Source organism: Rhinolophus sinicus, linkage group LG07, assembly GCF_036562045.2.
Source record: "Rhinolophus sinicus isolate RSC01 linkage group LG07, ASM3656204v1, whole genome shotgun sequence".
NCBI lineage: Eukaryota > Metazoa > Chordata > Mammalia > Chiroptera > Rhinolophidae > Rhinolophus > Rhinolophus sinicus.
The window spans coordinates 73,454,462-73,469,392 of NC_133757.1; the positions used below are offsets into that span (position 1 = coordinate 73,454,462).

At 47.2% G+C, this 14,931-nt stretch overlaps 1 long non-coding RNA gene across 1 annotated transcript; it reads left to right on the forward strand.

The window, feature by feature from the left end:
• The first annotated feature begins 1,883 nt into the window (after positions 1 to 1,883).
• On the forward strand, positions 1,884 to 7,147 carry LOC141572686 (uncharacterized). Its single transcript, XR_012498045.1, has 2 exons — positions 1,884 to 2,999; positions 6,893 to 7,147. It is a non-coding gene; the product is annotated as an uncharacterized LOC141572686 (long non-coding RNA).
• Positions 7,148 to 14,931: the final 7,784 nt, after the last annotated feature.

Consider the following 14,931-nt stretch of genomic DNA (forward strand, 5'->3'; position numbering starts at 1 on the left):
CTCGTCCTGGCACACAGAGCTTGTTAAATGTTCAGGGATTTTGAGAGGCGGTTGTTAAATTTTTTATGACGGCAGCCGTCATAAAAATTTAATTATATAAATTGACAGTTAAATAAATTATGTTAAGAACAAAAATACTAATCACTTACACCCATCACCAGGTACTTAATACCACTGAACTGTACACATAAAAATGGTTAAAGTGGTAAATTTTATGTCATGTATGTTTTACCCCAATAAAGTAAAAAGGAAATTCATCAGTTCCTAATTATTTTACTACATTTTTTTCTTGTTCATGCTCTTGAGGTTATTTATACCTTTTGGATCCCCTGTTTATGCCTTTTGAACCTGTTTGGTGGAAATAGTATATAAAGGAGTTACACACTATTCTCTATCGATATGGAATATAGCTATACAATAAGCCCTCAGTTAACATTAAATTTCTGCAACTTTAAGCAAAATAACATAACGAAACTGATTTTACCACAGGCTAATTGGTACAAACAGAGTTAAGTTTCTACAGCATCGTTATAAAGAAATGACAAAAGAAACGATGTTATTCAAGGACCTGGTCTACCTATCATCTATCTATCTATCTATCTATCTATCTATCTATCTATCTATCTATCTATCTATCTACCTACCTATCTAGCTATCTATCATCTATCTATCTATCATCTATCTACTATCTATCATCTATGTATGTATGTATGTATCTATCTATCAATTATCTACCTATCTATCTACCTGTCATCTATCTATTATCTATTATCTATCTATATATCATCTATCTTTCTGTTTATCTATCATCTATCTCTCTATCAATTATCTATCTATCTATCTATCTATCTATCTATCTATCTATCTATCATCTATCTATCTATCTATCTATCTATCTATCTATCTATCTATCTATCTATCTATCATCTAGCTAGCTTTCATCTATCTATCTAGTTATATACTATACTATATCTTCCCAGTTCCATGTTCGGTGACAGCACACTGGTACTTTGAAATGACAACGGTGAGGGTATTTACACCACGGAGATTGGCAAATGCTACAAATCAGCACCCTGCAGCTGAGACCTGGTTGTTAGACACTTACCAGCACACCCCTGCATGAAGGGCACACATGCTCTTGTAGCACCACAGGCAGTCACACACACGGATGAGGGAGCCCACAAAAGCACACATGGCACTCTGGAGACATACGCAGGCACAACAGTCTCGTGGACCCCTAGAAACATGAAGCCATAGGGACATACATGGAGACACAAAGACACACATGTGCATGAGCATGTACCATTGTGGGGATACACGGAGTGGACATGAAGACACACACACAGCGAACACCCCTGGATATACATGTGTCCACACAATGACTCAAATACATACACACACACAGACACACATACACGCAAAGGACAGATGCTGGGCACTTGGAGAACACATGTGGAGAAACTGACACCTCAGTTGCCGTGTCACCCCCACCTCCAAGCCACAAACACACAGCCCCAGAGGTTCCTCAAACCCTCACGACCCAGAATTCCACACTGGTCCTTAGGGCAATCCACAGAAACATACAAATGCAAGACCCACACAGGACACAAGGAGACACAGAAGTGCACAGATAAGCGTGCACAACACATTCCATACCCCGCCGGTTATTTAATGCAAAGCATATTAATTAAGTGCCTACTGTATACTGGGCACTTTATTAGGTGTGGGATAGCAGTGGACAGGACAGACATACCCCTGCTCTAGGGGAGCTTGTGCACCAGGAAATAGGCCCAAGAGGTAATTTCAGATGGTGTGAAATGCTGTGACAGGAAGTAAACATGTGAAGTGACAGAGACTGGGGGTGGGGTGGGTGGCGGCTGCTGCAGCCACGAGGGTCAGGGAAGGCCATGGAGCTGAGAGCTGAATGCCCAGAAGGAGCCAGGCATGTAAATGAAGACCTGGGGAAAGGGCGTTCGGCGGGGCAGAGCAGTCAGGGCAGAGGCTGGGTGGCAGAACTGAATGGAACAGGAGGCTGGAGGGCTCCAGTCACAGGAGGTGAGGCTGGCAGGGCCCGGACACCAGGACCTTGGGGAAGGGATGGTAAAGTGTGGCTGATGGGCACCACTGGAGGGCTTTAAGCAGAGAAGGAAGGGGCAGAGAAGGAAGGGACAAGATAGCTGAGCAGAGGCAGAAGCCCCCGAGACCTGCACAGAGGCCACCACAGGGCGGTGCTGGGAGGGAAGGTGGGTTCAGGGTTCCATGTCCAGGAAGCGCTGCTCTGTGCCTCTCTCTGTCTTCCTCTGTCTCACTTCCTCTTTAGCTCTCAATTTCTCCTTTTCTCTCTGTCTCTCATCTTATCCTCTCCTTTCTGGGCTCCCCCTGCTCAGAACCGAAGCCCTCTCAGGCCTCTCCCGACTCCACTGCCCTTCCTGCCTCCCTATCCTGCTCCGCCATCTTAGGGGCCAATCACTGCAGATTGTGGTCTGCGCTCTGCCTGTGATGCTCGGCCTCTGCATCCCGGCCTCCATGCCCACTGCCCCGTTCTCCTCCTGCGAGTCCCCACTGGCCTCCTGGACTCTGACCCCTCACCTGTGTACACCTGGCTTCCCTCTTCCCTCCACGACCCTGTCTTTTTTCCAGGAAGGGCCCCTCTGCCTGCACCACCCTTTCCTGCTTTCCCTGCTGTTAAATATACATAATGTAAGTGTGGGGACAGAGCCCCAGAGAGTAGTTTACAGGCTCTCGGCCTCACGTGAAGGGGTACTGGCTCCGGTGGTGAATGGCCGTCGGCTGTGGCTGATTGGCCGTCGGCTGTGGCCGGTTAGCCAATTGGCCGCTGGTATAACTGCTGCGACTACGGAGGGCGGAGGAGAGTGGAAGAGGAGGGCTGAGAGAGGAACAGAGGAGAGAGTGGAGAAGAGTCGTCGGTCGGTCGGATGGCGGAAAAGCAGACGGCAGGTCGGCGTCCGGTGGGCCCAGCCTCCAGTGAGACCATGGTGGTATGGCTCCCCTACCTATGGCTCCGTGGGTGTTCCTTTTTGGCCTCACCATATCCTACGTTCTTGTGTGGGGAGCGGGACCAGAGACCCCGCAGGCCGCCTCGCACGACAAATGGCGCAGCGAGCAGGGTCTCCCACATGACAAATGGCGCAGCGAGCAGGGTCTCCCGCCCGACAAATGGCGCAGCGAGCAGGGTCTCCCGCACGACAAATGGCGCAGCGAGCAGGGTCTCCCGCACGACAGTAAGATTTACCATCTAACCATTTTTGTAGGTGTCCTGCTCAGTGGCGTTAAGCACACTCACATTATTGTGCAACCATCCCCACCATCCATCTCCAGAACTTCCTCATTGTCCCAAACTGACACTCTGTCCCGAGTCCCCCACTCACTCCCATCCCCTCCCCCAGCCCCTGGCACCACCATCTACTTCCTGTCTCTATGAATCTGACTCCTCTAGGGACCTCAAATAAGTGGAATCACACAGTATCTGTCCTTTTGTGACTGGTTTATTTCACTGAGTATAATGTCCTTAAGTTTCATCCATGGTGCAGCGTGTGTAAAAATGTCCTTTCATTTTAAGGCTGAATAATAATCTTCCATTGTATGAATGGACCACACTATGTTTATCCATTCATTCATCCAGGGGCATTTGGGTGGTTTCCGCCTTTGGCCATTGTGAGTAATACTGCTGTGAACATGAGTGTACAAAGATCTGTTTGAGTCCCTGATTTCAATACTTTTGTGTATATACTGCTGGAGAGTTTTAAGTGTGGATATGTGAACCAATCCTGTGTTTAGCTGTAAGAGATGGCTTTTTCGAGGATGTGGAGAAAAGGGAAAGCTCGTGCACTGTTGGTGAGATTGCAGATTGGTGCAACCACTATGGAAAATAGTATGGAGGTATCTCAGAAAAGTGAAAATGGAACTATCTTATGACCCAGCAATTCCACTCTTGGGTATCTATCCAGAGAATTCCAAAATGTTAATTCTAAAAAATCTGTGCACCCCTATGTTTATTGTAGCACTATTCACAATAGCCAAGACATGGAAACAACCGAAATGCCTATCGGTAGACAACTGGATTAAGAAACTGTGGTACGTTTATACAATGAAGTATTACGCAGCCATAAAGAAGAATGAAATCTTACCATTTGCAATGATATGGATGAACCTAAAGAACATTATGTTAAGTGAAATAAGTCAGACAGAGAAAGAGAAATACCATATGATCTCACTTATATGTGGAATCTAAAGAATGGAATAAATGAACGAACTAATCAAAAACAGTCTCAGAGATATAGAGGAAAAACTGAGGGTTGCTAGATGGGGAGGTGGGGATAAGGGAGAAGGTGAGGAGACTAGAAAGCACAATCAGTTACCACAAGATTGCCACGGGGATATGAAAGTCAATTGGGGGAATATAATCAATAATGTAAAGATTTTGTAGGATATGCGATGGATACTTGTCTTATTAGGGAGACCACTTCACAGATGGTGTAGATGCCTGACCACTGAGCTGTACACTTGAAGCTGAAGCTGAATAATAATGAATGTCAACTATAATTTTATATATATATATATAAAATCACAAGAAGTGGAGTACAGCATATAGAATAGAGACAGTGGAAATGTAACGGCTGTATGCGATGTCAGAGGGGTAGTAGATCGGGGGAGGGAGGTTATCACTTTGTGAGGGGTATAAATGATAAATATCTAACTATTACAGTGCTTTGTACACATGAAACTAAAAAAAAAAAAAGATGTCTTTTTCTTCAGAACGTAGTTGCCATCACAGCAATGGCCACTAGAGGGCAGTGCTTTCCCGGGACTTCTCTAGCCATAGTTCAAAACACAAAAATACCAGGCCTAGGGGCCAAGTCACGCATGGCCTGCGTTAGTGAGGGAAATGGGCGTGGGAAATAGGTGGCCTTTAGGTCTACCTTTCCTCCTACGACTTTTGATAGAGGTGTGGTTGAGTGAAATATTTCTGTGTTGCAGTAAAAAACAAAAAAAAAAATTCCAGATGAGCTAAAGATAAAATGTAAAAAAAACTCCACACAAAACCCAATAAAAATGATTGAAGGAATTTATAAGGTTATTTTTACAACTAAGGGTTGAAAACTTTAAAAAAAATAACCAAACAAACAAAAAAATGAAGACAGGAAACTGAAAACCATGAATGAAAAGACATAAATTTGTTAGTTTATACATAAAGTAACAAAAATTTTAGGAAAACAATATTATAAACAAAGCCAATAAATACAGATCAACTCTTTGTCTGAGAAGGATTAGTACCTTCATATAGAAAGAGTTTCTAGGGGCGACCGGATGGCTCAGTTGGTTAGAGCGTGAGCTCTGAACAACAGGGTTGCCGGTTCAATTCCCACATGGGAGAGTGAACTGTGCCCTCGACAACGAGCTGCTGCTGAGCTTCCGGAGGGACCGCCAGATGGCTCAGTTGGTTCGAACGCCAGTTCAATTCCCACATGGGATGGTGGGTTGCGCCCCCTGCAACTAAAGATTGAAAATGGCAACTGGACTTGGAGCTGAGCTGTGCCCTCCACAACTAGATTGAAGGACAACGACTTGGAGCTGATGGGCCCTGAAGAAACACACTGTTCCCCAGTATTCCCCAATAAAATAAAATAAAAAATTAGCCTCCATTAAAAAAAAAGTTTCTACACACTGATAAGAAAAAAGACAAACAAATAAATAGAAAATTGAGAAAGGATATGAACTGGTACATCTCAGAAACTAAAAAAAGTTTACATTGTGTGTATTTTATTAGCAAGGAAAGCAGGAAAAGGTAGTGCAGCAGAGGGGCCCTCTCTGGAGGTGAGACAGAGGTTGAAACAGCATAGTGGAAGGGAAGGGAAGGCCAGGTGTACACAGAGTGAAAGAACATATGGAAATATGGTCCTAGGAGCACAGAGAGTGTGAATTTCAGTAACAATGAGCTGTCCATTCGCACCCAAGAGATTTGGAAGAACAACAAAGAGTGACAACGTGTATTTGATTATCATCTTATTGTAGTTAAAATTGTAGTAGAAATCAGAAAATATGTGAAATTGTACAAGTTTCATTTGCCCATGATTTCTAATAGTTTCTAAAACTGGAACAAAAGTTTTCATGCAGTTGTCATAACACATGTAAAAAGGAAGTGCTAAAAAAACCTAAAAAGATGATAATACCTACTGCTGGCAGAGATGCAGAGAAAAGGGTACTGGAGCATATAGTCAGATGATTAGAAACACTTCCCCTAACATGTATAGACCATAAATGATCACAGCTGAGGCTGCCCCTTAACAGCCTCTGCTTTATATCATCTTATTTCAGAAGTAAAACTTACTCTCTAGGGCGGCCGGTTGGCTCAGTTGGTTAGAACGCAGTGCTCGTAATACCAAGGTCGCTGGTTTGATTCCCTCATGGGCCAGTGAGCTGTGCCCTCCACAACTAGATTGAAAACAACGACTTGACTTGGAGCTGATGGGTCCTGGAAAAACACACTGTTTCCCAATTTAAAAAAAAAATGAAAAAAATAAAAAAGAAGTATATATTAAACAACAACAACAACTTATTCTCTAGTATTTGTTGACCATTTCCCACCCCATTTCATGTAAGACCCAAGGAGGAACATCTCCATTAGGACCTATAGGCCTCCCCCTTCTTTCAATGTTTAAAAAATGAGATATGATTTCTGTGTAGCGAAATTCAATCATTTTAGTGTACAGATCTCTGAATTTTGACTAATCCATACAGTTATGTATTTACCAAAACAATCAAGATATAGAACAATTCCACTGATCCCCCACCCCAAATTCCCTCATGCCCTTTTGTAGGCATCCTCTTTTCCTACCCCTGGAAAGTACTGACTTCTTCTCTGTCCCTACAGGTTTGTCTTTTCCAGATACCATATAAATGGAATCATCAATTTTTAAGCCTTTGAGTCGGACTTCTTCCACTTAGCATGAAGCGTTTCAGTTACCCCTGCTGCTGTGTGTATCGGTGACTCCTTTTCCTCCCTGAGTAGTACTCCACGGCATGCACACCACTGTTTGTTTGCCCACTCATCCATGGACTATCATCTAGGTTGTATCTAGTTGTTGGTAATTATGGATAATGCCACAATAAACATGTGTGGGAGGTTTCTGTGTGAACATACATTTTAATTTCTCTTGGGAAAATACCTAGGAATGGCATTGCTGGGTTACATGGTAAATGTACCATATTTAACTTTATAAGAAGCACTTAAACTGTCTTCCAAAATGGTATGAAAAAGACACCGTTTTGTTCCCACCAGCCACACCCTTGTCAGCACTTAGTGTTGTCATCTTCTAATTTTAACCATTCTCACTGGTATGCAGTGGTCTCTCATTGTGTTAGGGCCCGTTTCTAACATCAGAAAATGTGGATGGTGGCCTCTGGGCCTTTCAGTGTCCCTAAATGAGAATGTGGGGGTCAGGGGTCACCTCCTCATCCTGCTAATCACTTGCTGTGAGCCCTGTGGAGGCATAATTACGTTTGTCTGTGCCACAGTTCCCTCCTTGGTGACTTTCCCATGCCATAAGTTTAGATGCAACGATGCAGGTGAAGGGCCCGGAACAGGATCTGGCATGTGGTAGGAGGCAGCCAGGCAATCGCGTGGCTTCTTTACCAACAGCTTTCTAGCCTCAGGGCCTTTGCACTTGCAGTTCCCTCTGTTGGAAAGGTATTCTGGTTCCCTTTCAACTGCTCAACTCCGCGTGTGTGTGTGTGTGCATGTATGTGTGTGTGTAGGCAGGAAACTAAGATTGGTTCATTAATGCCTTTAACCCATTTGTATTTTAAAAACAAAACAGCACCCACCTATGTTACAAAAAATAGACCTATGAATATGCAGGAGACATTATTTATTCTGTCAAGAGAGGGTCCCCTGCATACCTGAGGACTCAGTGTTGCCAGATAAAATATAAGAAACTGGACTTCCTATACTTTAATTTACTACTGTGGCAGCCCTACTCAGGGACCCTTTGTGGTAACCCCAGAGCCCCCCAGGGCTGGTTTCCCAAGTTCAGACAGAAGCATGAGGTAGGGGAGGCTGGTCCCCTTGTCCTGCCCACTACTGGCTGAGGACCCACCCCTTCCTCTGCTGTGGAACCCCCAGAGAAACCACAGGGGACTTCAGGGGTTTCAACAGGAAAACCACATCTTAATATAACCCAAGAGCCCAATGTTCCCATAATGAGATGTTCACAACAGCACAGCATTGCTTTTTCTCATACTTCCAATAGTAAGATGCGCCCAAGTGGCTCCCAGGGCTGGTTATGGATCATGAAGGCAGGGTCCCCATGCTCTGGGCTCTTTCCATGGGGTTTATTCAACTCATTAAATCTTCACAGCTGTCCTGGGAGGCAGGTCCCATTGGCCCCACTTTGCAGATGGGGAAGCTGCTGCTGGGTGAGGTAAGAGCGTGTGATACCCTGCCCCCTAGTGGCTGCGGTATGCATAAACCCTTAGACCATCTGCCTAGTTAAGGGCACACTGAGAAGCGACAGCCTCTGGACAGCTGTGCTCACCACCGTGGCGGGGCGGGGCATCCATGTAGAGTTAACTCTGCCTGTCTCTGCTATACCTGTATTCACGGCTGGTGAAGTGGACAGCCTCTGTCTGCCACTGCGCCCACACGAGACATGTCAGGAAACAGTGCCATGCCTCGGCAGTTCCCTTCCCATCATTGCATTCTTCATGAGGCTCCTCCAACTGGGGTCTTCAGCCTTCCTGGGAAACACTGAGGGATTGTTGTCCTTCACCAGTGTCTCACCCCCAGTCCTTGCCATTTTCTTCTTTCCCAGACTCCCTCTTGAGGTTTGTCTGGGGTGGGGCAGGGCTCATGCTTAGCTGCCTGGTAGGGTACACAGAGGCTGGGGAAAGGTGGCACTAAGTCTTGTGTTCCACTGACCAGGGTCACCAACAACGAGAGGTCGTGGTGCTCCAACACCAGCTCATCCAAGCCCCCCGCTAGGGAGAGTTAGGCTTTCACCTTTTAGACTCTAGTTCTGATTGAGGGGATCTCGTAGGTCCACCGTCGGCATGAGCCGAGAAGGGCTACTGGGCAGCGCTGGCAACTGCCCAGCCCCCTCAACCATGGAACAGTGCTTAGGACAGCAGCTGGCTGCCCCCTATCTGTCACAGTCAGATGAAACCCGCCTCCCCGCACAGGACAGCACATGATACCTGTGGAGCATCTACTTTGGGTCAGACACTGTGCCAGGTTTGGGAGCCCTTGCAGAGCTCAGGGCAGGAAGTGTAAAGCAACATGGCACGTGCTGCAGTGGGACCCCAGGTGAACCTCGACCTGAGAGTCCCAGAAAACTTTCTCATGAAGTGATGCCCAGTACACAACTGATAGAGGAGTGAGGCGGGGGGACTCTGTGACAAGCACAGGGCCAAAATGGGGACCAACGTGATTCTTCCCCTTGTCTGCAGCAAGGACAGCCACGAGTGGGAGAGGCCATAATGAAGGAAGCTGGAGACAGAGGCCATTGTGTGCTGGGTCCTAGGACGCGGGTTTGGAAAGAGTTTTCGGTTTTGCTCCAAGGGCGGTGGGGAGCCATGGGAGGCATTATGCAATGGGTGGTGGTGGCAGGGTCTGGGCTTTGTTTTAGAAAGATCCTTCCGGCTAGAGAGGAGGAGAGTGGATGCAGGATGCAATCCGGAGGCCACGAGGCAGGTGAGGGGTAGTGCTGTTATCCGGGAAAGAGGGTGGTGGCTTAGGCCAGGCAAGGGATGGAGAGAAGTGGGGGGTTTGGAAGGGGATTCAGGAGGCAGAAAGAGCTGGGTTTTGTGTAGACATAAAGGATAAAGAATAAGGAATCCTGCCTCCTGGCTCTCAGCCTGATTCCCTAGTGGACAGGCCCTGGGGGAGGCTACAAGGCCAGCACTTTGAATGCATAGCACCAGTTCCCACCAGCCCATGGGTGTAACGTTGGTGCCTGCTTCCCGCCATTTGCCCATTTGCATTTCAGGTGCCTGGAATTTTCCAGCAATCCCTCTGGTCACCCTGGAAGGGAGAGGGTGGGGAAGAATGTCCCCCGCCCCAGCAGCTGACCCAAAGGCAGAGGCTGCCCTGGGTTGACGCTCTTCCTTTTCCTCCGAGGGGTGGGGGAGCGTGCCAGAGCATCTGGGAACCCCAGAGGAAGGGCAGGGCGTCTCAGACATGGGGACCTCTCTTCCTGTACCCTCATGGACTCAGGGGTCAGGAAGCGCAGGTTTCCAGTAGGGGACTAGGGGGGGCGCATGTTCGGGTCATCTGGACGAATGTCTGCCTCTGGGTGTTCCTTCGTTCATTCATTTGCCCATTATAGCTGAAACTTCAGTGAGGGCGCCCTTCAGTGAGGGCGTCCAGTGAGGGGGAAACTTCAGTGAATCCCCCCTGACCCCCGTCCCCATGGCTGGCTCCTTCTTCCTAATTCAGCTTCTGCTCAAACAGCACCCCTTCGGGACCTGCCTCTCCCCCTGCCCTGCCCCCACCCACCAACCCTGTGGAGATCTTTGAACATACACATCCACTAGGCTCTTCTCATGTCAGGTCTGTGTTGGCAGGTGGTGGAGTTTGAGGCATTGGGCTCCCTCTGGTCTGTGGGCTCCTGCCGGCAAGATAGGTTTGGTGTTTATTAATGCCCAGTGGATCCCCAGTGCCCAGCACAGAGCCCGCGTCTACACAAGGCGCTCAACAGGTGTTTGTCAATATGAAGCCAGGCACTGGGGTAGAGGTCTGAGCAATGGGGACCTGGGTGCCGCTCTGTCTGTGTGTGAGTCTGAGCATGTCTGTGTGTGTGTCACATATGTGCTCGCATGTGCTGAGCACGTCTGTGTATGTGTGTTTGTGCCTGAGGCTGTCTCGATGTGCATGCCCACACCAGTCCCTATGTGTCCCGAGCACATGTGTGCATGCCATCCCACACGGGCACACCTGTGCATATAAGACAGTGGACACATGCACATACCTGAGCCCACCCACGTGGGTGTGTTGGAGCATATCTGTGAGTGTGTGACCACACAGGCGTCCACGTGCACCTGAGCATGACTGTGTGTGTATTTGCATGGTTCCATTTGAGTGTATTTTTATCTGAGTGCCTACTAATGTGCAAATGTGAGCTTGAGCATGTCTGTGCATGTGCCCACACGAATGCACACATGTCTCCAACATGCCTGCATGTGTACCCACATGGGCGTGTCTGCGCATGTGGATGCATGGTGCCCACATACATTCAGAGCTGGGCCTGAACCCAGGGACCTCCCGACCCCCAGCACTGCCTGATTTCAGATCCAGGAGGTCCTGGCCCACCCAGCCTCCCTCTCTCCCCGAACCTGGACCCTGAACCTTCTGGCCTTCCCCCAAGCCAAACTTGCACCTTCAAAGAACCAGGATGCAGTGGGAGAAATACCTCTTGGCAGCTTCTGGGTCTCCTGGCAGTTTCCATGAAGGGATCCAGAGCTGTCTGAGATGGGAACAGTTTTTTGGGAAGGGGCCCTTGGCTTCCAGGGGCACGAGCTGGAGCCACACATGCTATGCTGTTCAGGGCCTGGCTCCACCGGTGGGATCCAACTGCATGACTTCACTGCCACGTCTAGACAGGGAACTGGATGCCAGTATCAAAACAGGGGCAACCTATTGGATAGCTGGTGTGCATCTGCACGGTGCCTCCAGGAGGCTATATGGCACCTTGGGGGGGCTCAGTGTCAATAGTGTTCCCCATTTCAGAGCAAGGGAGACCCAGAGTGGCAGGATCTAACTCAAGCGACGTGACGCTAAGCCAGTGGTTCTCAACTGGGGACAATTTCCCCTCTTCCCCAGGGGACATTTGTCAATGTCTGGTTGGGAGATGTTTTTGGTTGTCACATCTGCCAGGGAGGAGGGAGGCTCCTGTCTCGTAGGGGTGGAGGCCAGGGATGCTGCTCAATATCCTGCAAGCACAGTGCGGCTCCCCACGGCAGAGTGGTCCAGGCCCACACGTCAGCAGTGCCCGGGCTGAGATGTTCTCCCATAAGGCTTTGAAGAGAGACAGACAGGGTCCTGAACTTAAAGACATAAAAGGCGTTTCAGATGCAAAAGACTTGTGTTAGGGACAAAAGAACAGATGAATAGCCAGTGAGCCTCTGAAAACATGCTTAGCATCATTAGTCATCAGAACTAGAACCACTGTGAGCTACCATGACACACCCACCAGAATGACCAAGGGGGGGAAATCCGAAGATACCAAGTGTTGACAAAATTATGGAGCAACTGGCACTTTCCACTATTGCTAGTGGAACGTTAGGTGGTAGAACTACATCCCATCAGTCAAACTGAGGCATAAATTCTCACCGCCAACCCAGATCAAGGACTGCACTTCCTAACAGACGTGCAAAGAACTGCAGTCACATTTTCTGATCCAGCAGAATATCAGTTCCCCAGGTTGATGACCAAGGGACTCACTGGAAGGGGGAACCCAGTTCAAATGCTAGGATTCAGGATTCTCTGTCCCTGGTTGGCACAAACATCTGTTCAAATGTCAATGACTGTCTTCTTAAGAAGCCTGCACTGGGCAGCCGTCATTGCGGCGTGTTTTAAATGTAGTTGATACTTACACCATTTTTGTTGTTGTTGTTGTTTGTTTGTTTTTTCTTAAATAAAGATGAGTTTTGAATAGTTTCTTTGCTCAATTGTTCCTTTCCTGAGCATGGCTATTGTGTAAAAAACCGGACTGATGGACATCTGACAGAGGTTTCTTGAGAAAGTGGGAACATGGTGTTGAATCTCCAGTCCTGTTCCCGGCAGGTGGGTGTGGGTGTCCGTGTAGTGGCGTTTGAACCTAAGGAAGGATGACGTGTGATGGGTCGGGACCTTCCCAGGCAGGGTCTTCCTGAGCCAGGCCCTGGAGAAGTTCCCACGGTCAACATTTGTTCCGTGGTCACATGTGAAGGCCAGGAACTTCCCAAAGTTCAAACTCTGGGGCAGCAAAGGCAGGTCCTACCTCTGTGAATGTAGTCACGACAACTGTCACATTTATTGAGCATTGGCTGTGTGCCAGCCCCCAGGCTAAGACTCTGCCAACACCATTTTATATCTTCTTCCCCTCAAATTGGACCACTCTCCTCCTGTTCACTGCTCTAAAAAAGTGGAAATACCCCATCCTATTACTCACTGTCACATCACTCAACTCTATTTTCTGTATTACATTTGTGACACTTTGGAATTTATTTATTTTCTCTCTCTCTCTCTCTCTGAAGCTTTGTGCAATCAGGAAGCTTTGTCTAATCTATTTCCAACTGAATCTCAAGCTCAACTGCTTTTCCCCATGTGGACAAGTCACACTTCACATCTCTGTGCCTCCTTTTCCTGGTCTACAACATGGATATGATAATAATTCTTAATTCAGAGTAAACCCGTTAAAGGTCTTAAAACACAGCATCTGGTGCATGTGTGCTCAAAAGCTATTCATTAATGTTATTAAGTATTTAAAAGATCTTCATAGAAGGAAGAAAGAGTCCTTGGGCATATAACTCCATTAATTCAAGGATTCATTCATCCAATAATTATTTGGTGGGAACCTATGATGTGTCAGCTACACAAGAGAGGCGCAGACCAGTAAGTTCACACCAGGGAGACTGAAGTTCGAAAACACTAGTGATCGTGATGCTAACGAGTATTCGTAAGCATATTGTCGAGCAGGGTGTCATGTGGCATCTCTGCTCCCGCTCCCCACATAAGAACGCAGGACATGGTGAGGCCAAAAAGGAACACCCATGGAGCCATAGATAGGGGAGTCACACCACTATAGTCTCGCTGGTGGCTGGGTTGGAGACACAGGAAGCAGGAGCCACACTGTCTGCAACCTGCTGTCCACTTCTCTGCAATCTGCAACCCACACTCAGCTGTGCTAACTGCAATCCACTTTTGCTAGCTCAGCCACCATCTTCTTGCTAGCCCCCATTTTCTGCCAGCGTAGCCACAGCAGTTATATTAGTGGCCAATGGCTCACTGGTTACAGCTGACGGCCAACTAGCCACAGCTGATGGCCATGCAATCACAGTTGATGGCCATTTACTACCTGAGCCAACACCTTTCCACGTGAGGCTGAGAGCCTGGAAACTGCACTGCTGGCTCTGTCCCCACACACATCTATGTGCCAGGTCCCATTCCACCCCCCCCGCCCCCCGTGGGGAGGTATTTTCATTTCCTAGATGAGATGGCTGAGGCTCAGAGAAGGTAGGTGTTTCCCCACATCCTCACCAGCACCAGGTACAGGAGTCCCCCTTTATCCAAGGGGGATATTTTCCAAGACCCCCAGTGGATGCCTGAAACCATGGATAGTATTGAACCCTACATATACTATGCTTTTTCCTATGCAGACATCCCTTTCCATTTAAAGGAAGCACTTTTGGCTTCTCTTTGCATACCCAAATTGCCAAGATCAGTGTTCTTGCACTTTAACCGCAGATAAGTGGGGGACTTCTGTATTATGTTTTGCCAAACTGATAGGCAAACATTGCATCCTATTTTAATTTGCAAATTTTTGATACCTAATAAAGTTGTGAATTTTTCATGTGTTTCTTGGCCATGTGTCTTTTATCTTTTCCTTACTTATTTCTAAGATTTCTTACATATAAAGTATCCTTTGGCAAATCAGTTTCAAATAGTCTTTTCTAGTTTTTCTTTTCTTGTTTAACTTTTCAAAAATGTTTTTTGGCCCCAGAAGTTTCAAAATTTTATCTAGTTAAGATTATCAGTCTTTAAAAAAAATTATTGCTACCTTTGGTAAATATCCACCTAGTATTTTCTTCTAGTGGTGTGTTACTGCAGTTTTTTTACATTTAACTTTTTCTATCCATCTGGAATTTACTTGGTTGTGAGGGTTGAAGTGAAGGTCAAAACTTAATTTTCCCCCCAAGTGATTAGTCAGTTGTCAC